The sequence below is a fragment of the Pezoporus wallicus genome, unplaced genomic scaffold (genome assembly GCF_028554395.1).
Source record: "Pezoporus wallicus isolate ANWC-B61680 ecotype Strahan unplaced genomic scaffold, APGP_CSIRO_Pwel_v1 contig_5601, whole genome shotgun sequence".
Classification (NCBI taxonomy): Eukaryota; Metazoa; Chordata; class Aves; order Psittaciformes; family Psittacidae; genus Pezoporus; species Pezoporus wallicus.
In genome coordinates this window covers 428,387-440,709 of record NW_026642944.1, presented here as the reverse complement: position 1 = coordinate 440,709, position 12,323 = coordinate 428,387, and the positions used below count along the sequence as shown (strand labels likewise).

Genomic DNA, 12,323 nt, shown 5'->3' with positions numbered 1-12,323 from the left:
CTGTAACGTCAGCAAGATTTTTAACATAACTTCTCCAAACCACCATCATCAATGCTGTTGAAATCAAACACACCTAACAAATGAATGTAATAGAGAACTGATTCAGACACTGAAAAGATGCTGTAAACATTCCAGGACCCAAAGACAGGGACATCCACACATCTATAGTGCTTGCACAGTCTGTGACACAGGTTCAGTATCCTAGGATAGTCTCCCAAGAAGGGTCTGGAGTATAGCACAGCTCACAGACCATGTCCATAAGTTAGTAAGGACATGTTTCAGTAAAGAAAGGGGTTCAGCCACACGTATGAGAACCAGACTATGCCATACTACTTGCTCTCTCGACCTTCACTCATTTGCTTTATTAGCACAGACTTAGTCACATGGATCAAAGACCATGCATGATCAAAGATCATGTTTTGGCAGGAGACTTGCCAGGCTGGTCAAGGCAGCTTTAATCTAGATTTGTTGGAGGAAGGGGGCACTGATCTATTCCAAGACTACCAGTCTGTTGCCAGCGCTTGTAATGAATCCTCAGGGTGATGCACAGCTACTTCAGCTGCTCCAGTCAATGAGTAGGCTTAATTCAGAGCTTGGCTCAGATGCTTCTATACAAACTCCTATGGTATGGGGAATAAACAAGAGACCCCACTTGGAGTATTGTGTGCAGTTCTGGTGTCCTCAACATAAGAAGGGCATGGAACTGTTGGTTCAAGTCCAGAGGAGGGCCATGAGGATGATAAGGGGACTGGAGCACCTCCCGTATGAAGGCAGGTTGAGAAAGTTGGGGCTGTTCAGCCTGGAGAAGAGAAGCTGCGTGGAGACCTCATCATCAGGGACTGTAGCAATAGGACAAGGGGTAACGGGTTAAAACTTAAGCAGGGGAGGTTCAGGTTACATATAAGAAGGGAGTTCTTTACTGTGAGAGTGGTGAGGCACTGGAACAGGTTGCCCAAAGAAGTGGTAAATGCTTCATTCCTGGAAGTGTTCAAGGCCAGGCTGGACAGAGCTTTGGGTGACATGATCTAGGGTGACGCATTCCTGCCCATGACAGGGGGTTGGAAGCAGATGATCTTAAGGACCTTTCCAACCCTAACTATTCTATGATTCTGTGATTCTGATTCTATCCTTGCTTGGCCCTGATGCTCTGAGTACAGCAGAGTACTACCTCTCATGCTTACCTTCTGCCCTGCGCTCAGCAGTAGCTGAAACATCATACAACATCATGTACCACCTGCTACTGAAAGGAGAGGAAGGAAGAGTACCCAGGGCTGGAGTATCACTGTCTAGTTAAGGAGCATTTCACATTCAGAAAACACCTTTCCAATCTTCACAACACCCAGTGAGCCGGATTAGTATTAGATCTGCATCAGTAGTAAAAGAAAAGAATACTGCCTAACCATTCACTCTTAGCATGTTTGTGTTATCCTCATTACTTTTTAGGGAGGCTCTATGAGACAAGATTGCTGCGAGGCACAGTTGCAGAAGTAAAAAATTTCAACAAGCAATAACAAATATTCATATAAGGCAGGCTTCAAATTCGTATTCTGAATGCACCAAAGGCCAATAAAATCATTTACAGAAAGTATTTGGTGAATAATTTGGAACAGCAAATAAATTTGAAAATAAAAATGCAATCCATTTGCAGACTATCTGTAAACAGAGACGCAACATCTGTTTAATAAGGAGCCACGCCATGAATTATTCACCCAGCCTTGCTAAACACCACTATCTCCAGTTTGCAGATGATGAAAAAGGTACAGAGAGCCAAATACTGACCTCAGTTACAGTGGCGTATATAAATTGTCACTGGAGGAGTAAATGCAAACTTAAGTCAGGGAAAATAAAAGAGCTGGAGAGATCCATATTTCTATATTGTTTAATTTTCTGTAGAAGTAAGGAAATTCCCCGAACAGAACAAAGGCAGTGGTAGGAGGTGTGCCTGGGGACGAGGCGTAAGCACCAACAGCACCTAGCACTGTCTTTGCAAGCAGCAAGCAGGAAGTAAAAAATGCCCAGTTTTGGACTGAACTTTCCTTTCACAACCATGACAAAGTGACTGTGTGATCTGACAGAAAGCAATGTTTATGCCACTGAGATGCAGGAGATGTCATGGCTTTAAAACAGTCATGTTGCAACACAGTATCAAAGCCGTTTGCCAGTTGATCTCAACTGTTCCAATACATATCGCTGATTATGAACAAATTATTTTGGGATAAATGTGCACTTGAGTTATTTTGCAAGATTTTACAGAACATCATGTATTAGGCACTTTAAAAATGTATATTAAAACTGGTCTAAACATTTACATCTTTAAATCAAAGGTCATGTTTAGAATATAAAGACTAAAAATAGTTTTCAAGGGTAAAACTCTGTGGATATTTGTAGTTCCTCCTACAAGTCAGGTCAGAAATATAGCTCTTTTACAAAATTCAGCATAAAATTTCTGTTTATGTGATGCACAGTATAAAACCACAATGGAGCCTGCTCCCCTCTGCAGCCTGCCAGATGGCAACCCACAAACTACTATACCTACTACTTGTACATACTATGAAGATCTGCCTCAGTGGTGATCCCACCTGCAAATGTCTTCTGCAGTGAAGGAGAGCTCTGCATGGAGATTAGCTCTGATCAAAAAGAACAAGGAACCAGCCTATATAAAAATAAAATTGAACACACTTTGAAGAAAGTCACTCTTCTTTCTGTCCCTAATGGGCCAGAAAGCCTGATATTGTCCAAAATGCTTTGATGAAACTGGTAATGGAAGCACGCAAAGAAGCCATTAATCAAGGAGGAGCACTTTCAACACATATTATGACTATACATTGTAAAAGTATCTGAAATACAGGAAGTTAATGAGGATTTGACTGTAGATAAACAATGTTGAGCTGACAATGTTGTATTTACCTTTCTGCTTATAGCTGTTTTGTTTCTTGTTTATAGATCTGTTTGGTTTTATACTTCTAAAAATATGCAAAAGCTGCTAAACCAGTGAAGAAGTCACTAAACAAGCTCTCCAGATGAGCTGAAGAACATGAGCCCTCTCCCTAAGATGGAGTTAATTTTATCATTTGAAATAATTAACATCATTTGAATTTTTGCTTCACAAAAGCCACTCAAATTAAAAATTGTTAAAAAAAACCTTATCCTATTGATAAAAGTGTCATTTCCATTGCAGCTCCACTGCTACATAAAACAGCCTCTGCCCATGAAGTAAATACCCATCAGCTACATTTAGGGTGGCCATAGGCAAAGTGCCTCCTTGGGAACAGTCCCCGGTCTCAGCCACCCAATTGTGTATCAGCACCTCAGGATGCTCCTTGAACTGAATCTGCCAACAGTGATGTCACTTCCATGCCTACCCTTGTGATTTTAAGAAGAGTTAGCGCGGGTACCCAATGAGAACACCATCCACTGCTTCCAGCCTTACCATGCTGGCCTCATGTAGCTAAGGAGCAACCGCTTCAGGTTGATGCTTTCCTACAGCTATTTCAAGAGAATAGCTCATGCACATACAGACAAGTTCCTCCATCCTTCCAGTCATAAAGTGACCCCAAAATCTTACTACAGTGATGAACAGTTATGAGAAAAACTCAGCTTCAAAACAAATACATTTCTTATGTTCACAAGCTTCACATCTGAAGTGCTTTGGAGGAGTTGGATAAAGTTCATCACGGTAATATTATTTAGAGAAAATTTCAAAATTTATTGAAATATTAGATTAAAATAATACTGACTGAAAATGGTATTTTTTAAAATATTCATTAATTATCTGAAAATATTTGGGTTGGAAAATTTTCTTTTGGAATTTTAATTATATTTTGCATGTCACTTTCTCTTTCCTATTTAGACATTAATGTTGTTTCAAGGCATGCAGGTAGTCACAGGTACTTACAGGTCCTGAAATAATACAAAAATAATTGTCTAATACAATTCACATGCAGTAATACGGCAATTTATTTAAGGGAAAATGGCTGGTTCATTTCATCTTTACTAGTTTATGGTTTGGAAAATTAAAAAAAAAATATTCAACATATTCTGTGTTACTATTAATGGTAGAGTATAGGCCAACAAAATGAGATAACCATTTCATTATTCTACTTTTAAACCTCTATGGGTAACAGCTAAGAGGTACTGACTGAAGGATTCCTTACTTTCCAGGTCTATGTGTCTCCTATTTCTATTCAGTGAAACAAGAGAAATTTGTTGACAAAATGCCAGCTGCCTACAATAAATCTGGAGAGTGACTTTTTACAGGGGCATGTATGGATAGGACAAGGGGTAATGGCTTTAAACTGACAGAGGGGAGATTTAGATGAGACATTAGGAAGAAATTCTTTACTCCTGGTGGTGAGGCACTGGCACAGGTTACCCAAAGAAGCTGTGAATGCTCCATCCCTGGCAGCATTCCAGGCCAGGCTGGATTGGCTTTGATCCATCTGGTCTAGTGGAAGGTGTCCCTGTTCATGGCAAAGAGTTGGAAATGGATGAGCTTTAAGGCTCCTTCCAACCCAAACACTGCCTATGAGTCTATAGAATGATAAAATCACAGAATCATAGAATGACTCTATGAATATATATAGCAATAAAAACCCATATAAAAAAAATTCTAATTAATTCTAAATTGAAGTTTTTAGAACCAAACTTTTTCCATAAAGAGAAATACCTTTTGATTTGTTTCAAACGTTATTTATTTCAGTCCATTAAATTATAAGAAAAGAAGTTGTATTGAAATAGCATTTTATCATTCAAAAACCTGTTTTCAAGAAAGAAAACCACTCCTAGAAGCGGAACAAAATAAATTGTGGCACATTCACTCTCTCACTGAAATATTGGTGAAATTCTAATTTCTAAAACAATAAATAGCAATAGGGTTTTCTCTTGTTTCCCTTCTTTTTACAGACTGACCAAGGTTACGCAAACACTACAGTGGAATGAAGACAGCATGATGTTCTGGAAAAGGTCAGGAAACTCTAAATGAAAAAAATGTACCATCTTTTAATCTCTTTGAAGTGTTTTCCACCTCTCATTGCCCAGCAGCAGTACGCAAGAAAGCAAGAACCTCCCAACCACACAAACTGCAAAGGATGATGACTTGAAACTGGAAAATCTGAGCCATTTTCTCCTGTTCCTGCATCCTGAGTAGCAACAGCATGGAAAACATAAAAGAACATAAAAGAACAGTTGCTGCTCTGAAGGAATCAACTACCACTTCTAGTGCACTAGATTCTGATAAGAAATCAACTGGATCACCTGCATGCTACCACAGTGAACACTGGCGCAGAGCTGCAGGTAGTATAGCCCTATTGAGGCACCACAGTTTTGACCCAGACCATGGTGTACAAACTTTTGGAGGGACTAACCTGAGCTCAGTTTAGTGATTTAAAAATACTGTAATAAACACAATGGAAAAAAGCCCTCAACATTGTAATAATAGCAGGCTAGGAGCCACATGATATTTTCTTGATGCAGTATATAGCATCTGTTATCTGCCCAGGTACATCTGAGGTGACAGTTATCGGGGTATTTATAGCCCAAGGAAGAGGAATGAAGGAGGCAAAGCTCAGAACTTAAGCTACAGTGCAGTACAGCGAATCCCATTAAAAACAAGCAGGCACAATGTCAGTGGTGACTTTATTGTGGCTTTTCCTGTGTTGCCATGGCCCTCCAGATCGTAGAAAAGAAGGGCAGAGGTGGGATGCCCTGTTCCCCTCCCTGTGTTCCTCTCCAGAGCAAGGCTCTGCTTCCAGGAAAGCTCCGATGCTGCAGGGAGAATAAAGACAGCAGGGGAGCTCTGCACAGCACATAGTGGCTTACAGGTGTGGGAAGGAGAAGCAAAAGTTGATTTTTTAAATTATTTTTTTTAAGAGCTAGATAATGAAAAAAACCCTTCTATCTGTTCATGGTTATACACTGGAACCTCTTTTGGGGAATTCCTGGCACTGAAGATTATTAAAAGCAAGGAACACCATTATCTCTGAGCAAAGGTCTAGTTTACACCTGTCCTGCCTTTGTCAAGAGGGACAGCCAGGGCAATCTCTCAATCACTCTTACAGGCTTGTGTTTTTAGTAATTACTGAGCAGAAGCCAGTCTGACTAATGCAAGCGCACACTTACATGTGCTATATCTGCATCTGAGGTAAGGTGGTGAGATACTTCTTGTAATGGAAGCACTTTCCACTTCCAGCACAAATACAGTACAGGGGCCCATAAAAAGCCCACTAAGACATTCCACTTGCATCATCTCAGGTGTTTTCCTGGAAGCCTAATTCAAAATCTAGTGCTCTCACACATAAAACCAGGTTTGTGCTTTTGCTGTCGAAGCCCCAGAGCTGGGTGTTGGCGGTCCTCATTCCTGATGCCTCTGCAGAAGAAAATGGTAGCCATGTCTCTGTTCCTGGAGATGAGGCAACACTGGGGATCACCTCTCCCTTCTCCAGCCTGCAGGCTGCTTGGATACAAAGCTCAACATCTTCCCTGTCCTGGGATTTCCTGGCTGGGCAGGGATCTGCCTTGTCCCTGAGGCTGTGTCCAGCAGCCACTGGGCTGCTGCTAGCCCTGCATGTTGCCCTGCCTGTTGCCAGAGCCCTGCGTGCCCTGCTGCTGCCTGCATCCTCATCAGCTACTTACCAGTTTTCAAATAATAGTCTCTGAGGTGTAACTTAGGTGTGGTGTTAGAAAGTAGCTGAAATCAAGCTGTGGCACAATACCTTAATAATCGGTAGGATGGGCTAGATAAGAACCAGCATGCCAATAGCATCCCCTGGCATTCCTCTGATCCCATCTGCCTCTATGACTTTCTATACTGGGAGTACATTGGGAACAGCAACCAATTAAAAAGCCACTCAGCTGACGGGCACCAGTAGGTTTGCATATGTTGCCCAGGTGAGACAGACCCAGTGAGCCGCAGGGGAAACGACACCCAAGGAACACTGTGTCATCCAGGTTGCAGCTTCATCCTACCACTGAGCAAACAGAACAGCCCACAGCCAGTGGCAAGGGCAAGGTCTCGCATCTCTTGCTCTGCCACATCCCCACTCTATGGCTCTTCCTCCAGGCACTTCCCTCCACCTTCCCACCCCAGGGCTTCTCCTTCCCCTTTTGCACCGATTTAGATGTCATCTAAGAGAATTCAACCCGCTTTCACCAGAAAAAAAAAAAAATAAAAAAAAAATAGAGGCTGTTCTCTTTTCTCTTGTGGCCCATGCATCTGAGGTGCTATGAAGGACAAATATCAGAGGAGCTCCAGAAAACATGGTACTCCAAACACAAGCAGGGAAACATTAACAAAGTTGCCCCCTAAGTCTTAGGCATTGTTGATGAAAATAAACTCTACAAAGCAGGCTATTACTCTTCTGAAATGAAATGACAAAAATAAGGGTAAAAGTCAGCCTGCTACATTTTCTGAGCATTTGTAACATAAGTATAATACATAAAAGAACCACATATGAGAGACTTTGTGTTTATTATAAAAAAACAGCTTCATTACATACATAAAAGATACATATAAATAAAAAGGCCAGACAAACTGTAGAAATGTCAAATAAATATCTTGAAAATTTATTTTTCCATCAATCAATATCAGTTAAAGGTGTATTTTTCACGTGTTCACTTGCCAAAACTTACTATCTTCAATGGGAACCATGGTAAAATTGTTCATGCTACTTGAAAAATGTTCTTGATGTGTCTTAATCTCTTTGCTTTATCTACTACAAATTTCTCTCTCACTGACACACAATACAAAACAGCTCTTGAAGAAATAGCTTATTTGTTATAAGAAATGAAATTCAAGGCAAGCTTCTGGAAAAGGGGTCAGATAGAAAAAAACAGCAATTACGGACACATACACACAAAGAGTAAAGTATAAAGAGAACAAAGATAACCATGTGACAAACAACAAATGCGGAGGGTATGGATAAGACATATAATATCTTGGGTTCCCACAATCCCTACAAGTCCTGAGGAATTGTTTTGAAGCTCATTCTTGGTGGACACAAACAATCTGGTCATGCCCTAGAGAGTACCACAAAAACAAAGGCGTGGGTTGGTTATCCCTGAGGTTTTGGCACAGGCCTCATACATCTACACCAAATGGCAGCAACCTTTCACTGAACACCTTTGTACGGATCACTGCTAAAGCAACACATGCTTATCCGTAGAAAGCAGAGCAGTTGATCCAGCTGGTGTTTTCAGTCCATGACAGAATGGAGGACAGCTCAAAAGCAGCCAAACACAGGATCTCAAATAGACATTTTCAAGACATACTTACAATAGACTGCAAAAACACAGAGAACGTGAGGCTGGAAGGCACCTCTGGAGATCATCTAGTCCAAAATCCTGCTCAGAGGAGGCCCAACCATAGCAAATCACTCAGGACTTTGCATAATGAGTTTTTAATATCTCCAAGGATGGAGACTCCACAACTCCTCTGAGCAAATGCTCAGTCAGCCTCACAATAAAGAAGTTTTTTCTAATGTATAAATGGAATTTCCTGGTTTTAGTTTGTGTCCACTGCCTCCAGTCTTGCCACAGGGCACCACCGAGAAGAACCCAGCTCAACCTTCATTACTTAACCCATCAGATGTTTACAAACAACAAGAAGATACTCCCAAGCCTTTTAGCCTCCAGGCTGAATGGCTCCTTTCAGTCCCTCCCCATATCAGCATGCTCCAGTCCTTTAATCACCTTTGTGGCTCACCGCTGGACTCACTCCAATGTGTCCCTGTCTTCTTTTGTACTGGGTAGCCCAGAACTGGAAGAACTACTGCAGATTTCCCTCACCAGTGCTCAGCAGTGAGGAAGAGCCATGTCCCTTGACCTGTTGGCAACACTTCTAAACACAGGGCAGGGTGCTGCTGAACTGTCTGTGGCAAGGGCACAAGGGCTGCTACAGCCCAGAAACCCTAACCTGACTGGAGATATCAGTTCAATTGCAACTGTAATTTTATTAAAGGCTGCTGAAGGCCAGGTCAGGGAAGAAATCTGGCGTCATCTCAGCAGGAAATTCTTATCCAACTCAGTTCATCCCTAACAAACAATAATTTCACTACCTTCTGCAGTCAGCAAGTCTCTCCATTCACCAGCAGTATCACTAAAAACTACAAAGGAAATTCTTTGTCTCTACTAAGTGGCTGGAGTACACATGCTTTTTAAACCTGAATCCCTGCACTAATTTTGTGAGGGACATGGCTGTGTATGCAAACAGTCAGCAACAAGCAGCGGGATGTGAAAGCTGGGAGAATGACTGTGAGGGACAAAACCTTTATTGCTCAAGAGACAATAAGACATGGAATATGTGTCAGCATGAAGACCAGATCCATAGCGAAACAAACACAAATGGCCTAGACACAGTTGTGATGTCCACAAAGCTAACATCTAATACTCTCTAGTCCTCTCAAAGCATTCCCTGCTTCACTGGTACATCAGCTTCTGTAGCCTGCAGAGTTGAGGCCCTGGCCCTTTGGCTTCAACCCTTGCCAGTGCTGTGTCACTGTGCAAGCTGTGCCCTTCTCTTGGCATCAGCTGGTTCAAATGGCTTGTTCTTTTCCCCTTTCTGTCCATTTTAGGTGCTGCCCAGTTCCCTGTCCAGAAGTGACTGGAAGAACCCCTTATACTAGCAGTTCTCTTCCTCCATCCTCTCTTATGATCACTTTGCCCTACGGCTTCACAGAGGTTTGAATGGCTTGAACATTCTCATCTTTTAGCACATATATAGAAAGAGTTGGAATTCTTGACTGCATCATACCATAGCGCTGCCATTATGACAGCTCAATTAAGATGAGAACAGTAGCAACCTGCACTTAACAGGTCCATGTATGAACTGGAACATCATGAAATGGGAGTGGGAACTAACATTTGTCTCTGTGCATGGCTGGACTACCAGCTGCAATGTCACCATCTCTGTAAATAGTTGTCTTCCTAAAAAGACTGCTTATTTTTAGAAACATGTTGCCTTCTCCTGTGATTATCTAGAAAGCAGAATATGAAATAGAGCTCACATTCTGGTCCAAGCAATAAATTCTGGCTTCTGCTATCTCTAATTAAACGACAAAAGTTTTGGTCCAAGGCACTTACTTTCCAAGATTCGCAGTTTGACAAGTTTTGTTCATGTGTTTTTTCCTAAAATGATCTTCCAGTTGAAATTTCTTATGCATGAAAGAAATACACTTGGGTGAAACTCTCTATAATCTTTGCCCTTAGGATTTTTTTTAGAATTTTTTTGAGCTCAGCAACACAAAGCCAGTCTTGGTTTTAAACTTTGTACCTGCAATAATGCCTCTGACACATTAGAAGAATTGGAATGATTTCTGTATTTGAAAGCAGCCTGCTGAACATTCACAAGATGCTCATTTCCCTCATTTTAGAAAGACAGTTCAAATTGAAAGTTCCAAATATACACAGGTGTTGACATTTGACTGTACCATCATTTTCACAGGTGCCAGCAATTTTAAATGACTTTAAAAACCAAAAGAAGTGTTAAGAATAATCTGGCCTGGGACTCTTCCAGCCTCAGAGATCTCTCTGTGTGAGTTACACCAGTGTGATTATCCTCTGAGGACACAGAGAAACTCAGAACCGCTTGGTGTCTGCTTCTTATGAGAACTGCTGTTAATGTGACTGCTATCTGCAGTTATTTAAAAAGTGTTTATTAACTATAAGGCTAACATATATAAGTGGAAAAGCACCCTATCACCATTTGGTGGCATACCCAGAAAGCCAGGTGCAGAATATGTTAGCACCAGCACATGGTTTACCTCTTCTACTTCCAAAAATTATCCAGAATAGCTTTTGGCAATGCTCAAATAAAAGATATTTTCAAGAAAACAAAGCCAGTGAATTTTGACTGTCCAAGTACATGGCAGCAAGTCACTAACTTGGTTACTTTCACAGCCCATAGATGTCCTTTCCTCAGCTCAATACTGTGTGAATTCTCCTTTCATTGGAGGCCAGTATCTCAAAGAGTGTCTTCATGAGTTATTCTTACTCCTGCTCTCAGCAGAAGTACTGGTATGAACTCTATGTATTTCACGCTACAGACCATTCACTTGCAGAGTTTATGGATCATCACACACTGTATCATTATCTAGATTTGAGTTAGTTACCTGCTTGTGATGGAGCTTTCCCCCTAAGCCTGCAATTTTCAGTGGCTTATGCCCTTCTGAAGCAGTTACTTTCAAAGATGAATTTGGCTGTGCTTGCTCTCACCTTAGTAACTCTGCAAAGTCTAAAAAAAATAATGTTCATCCTTTGCTGTGGTCTGGATGTTCTCGTTATATATATTACAAATAACTAATTTAGTTTTCACGTGTAAGCATTTTTATTAAAGTAAAAAATAAATCAAATCTTGCCTGCTCTTACCCAAAAGTATTTCTTTTTCATTGGAATTAATTATGACGAACAGGCTTTGTGTTTTGTTTGGTTTGTGTTTGTTGGGTTTTTTTCCAGACAGATGATTCATTTGCATAGAAAACTATGAGGAAATTTTATTCAAGATCACATAGCTAATACAGACCCCATGCGTGCCTGTGGTTTGGAATCTTATGTCACATGATCACAAACCACCATTGCACATTCCCTGATAAATATTGCACCAAATGGTATACTCTTTTGTACGTGAACTAATAAAATTTGCAAAGGCTTTTTCATGGTAATTTCTCAGATTACAGGCATCTTTGATATATTTTAATAACCTTTCAATATGAGAAAACCTTTCTATAACCATTTTAGCGTTTCACTTCATTGTATCAGAAAACCTGTGAAAAGGTCCTATCAGTCCTGCTTTGAGTCTCAATCATGAAGCAACAATATCAGTCATCCTTTATTTATTATTATGTTCAGTAGGACCACATTAAAGGGATATAAGCAGAATCAGGCATAAGGTTGAGACCCAATACAAGTGTGATCTGAAGAATGATAAGCTCCCAAGTATGCTTTCAGCTGACTGATGAGTTTGTGGGGCACTGAGGAGATGCCATCCACTGAAATTTAATGTTTTATGACAGCAGAGTACTCTTCTGCTCCTTAGGATGCCTTTTGGGTGACAGACACTACAAATCCCTACCAATAAGCCTAAGAAGGTGAATCTGATCTTTGGATGTGCTCACTCCTAACAAACTGTACACAGTACACAGTGCTGTGCGGCGTCTAGTCCAGTGTCACTGTGTATCTATCAGAGAAGATACAAGGCGTGATCTAAGATACAGAGGCATTCACTCACCTATTATTACTAAAGTAATGCCTAGTGGTCTTGGCTAAAATAGGGGTACACTTGTTCTGAGCACCCTAAAGAAGTCCTGTTACTGTCTAACATGTCTTAATTGGAA

At 40.9% G+C, this 12,323-nt stretch overlaps 1 protein-coding gene across 1 annotated transcript in view; it reads right to left on the bottom strand.

The window, feature by feature from the left end:
• EGFLAM (EGF like, fibronectin type III and laminin G domains) overlaps positions 1-12,323 on the bottom strand; it is an 80,235-nt gene that overhangs the window by 63,254 nt on the left and 4,658 nt on the right. The gene's annotated exons all lie outside the window — the stretch shown is intronic.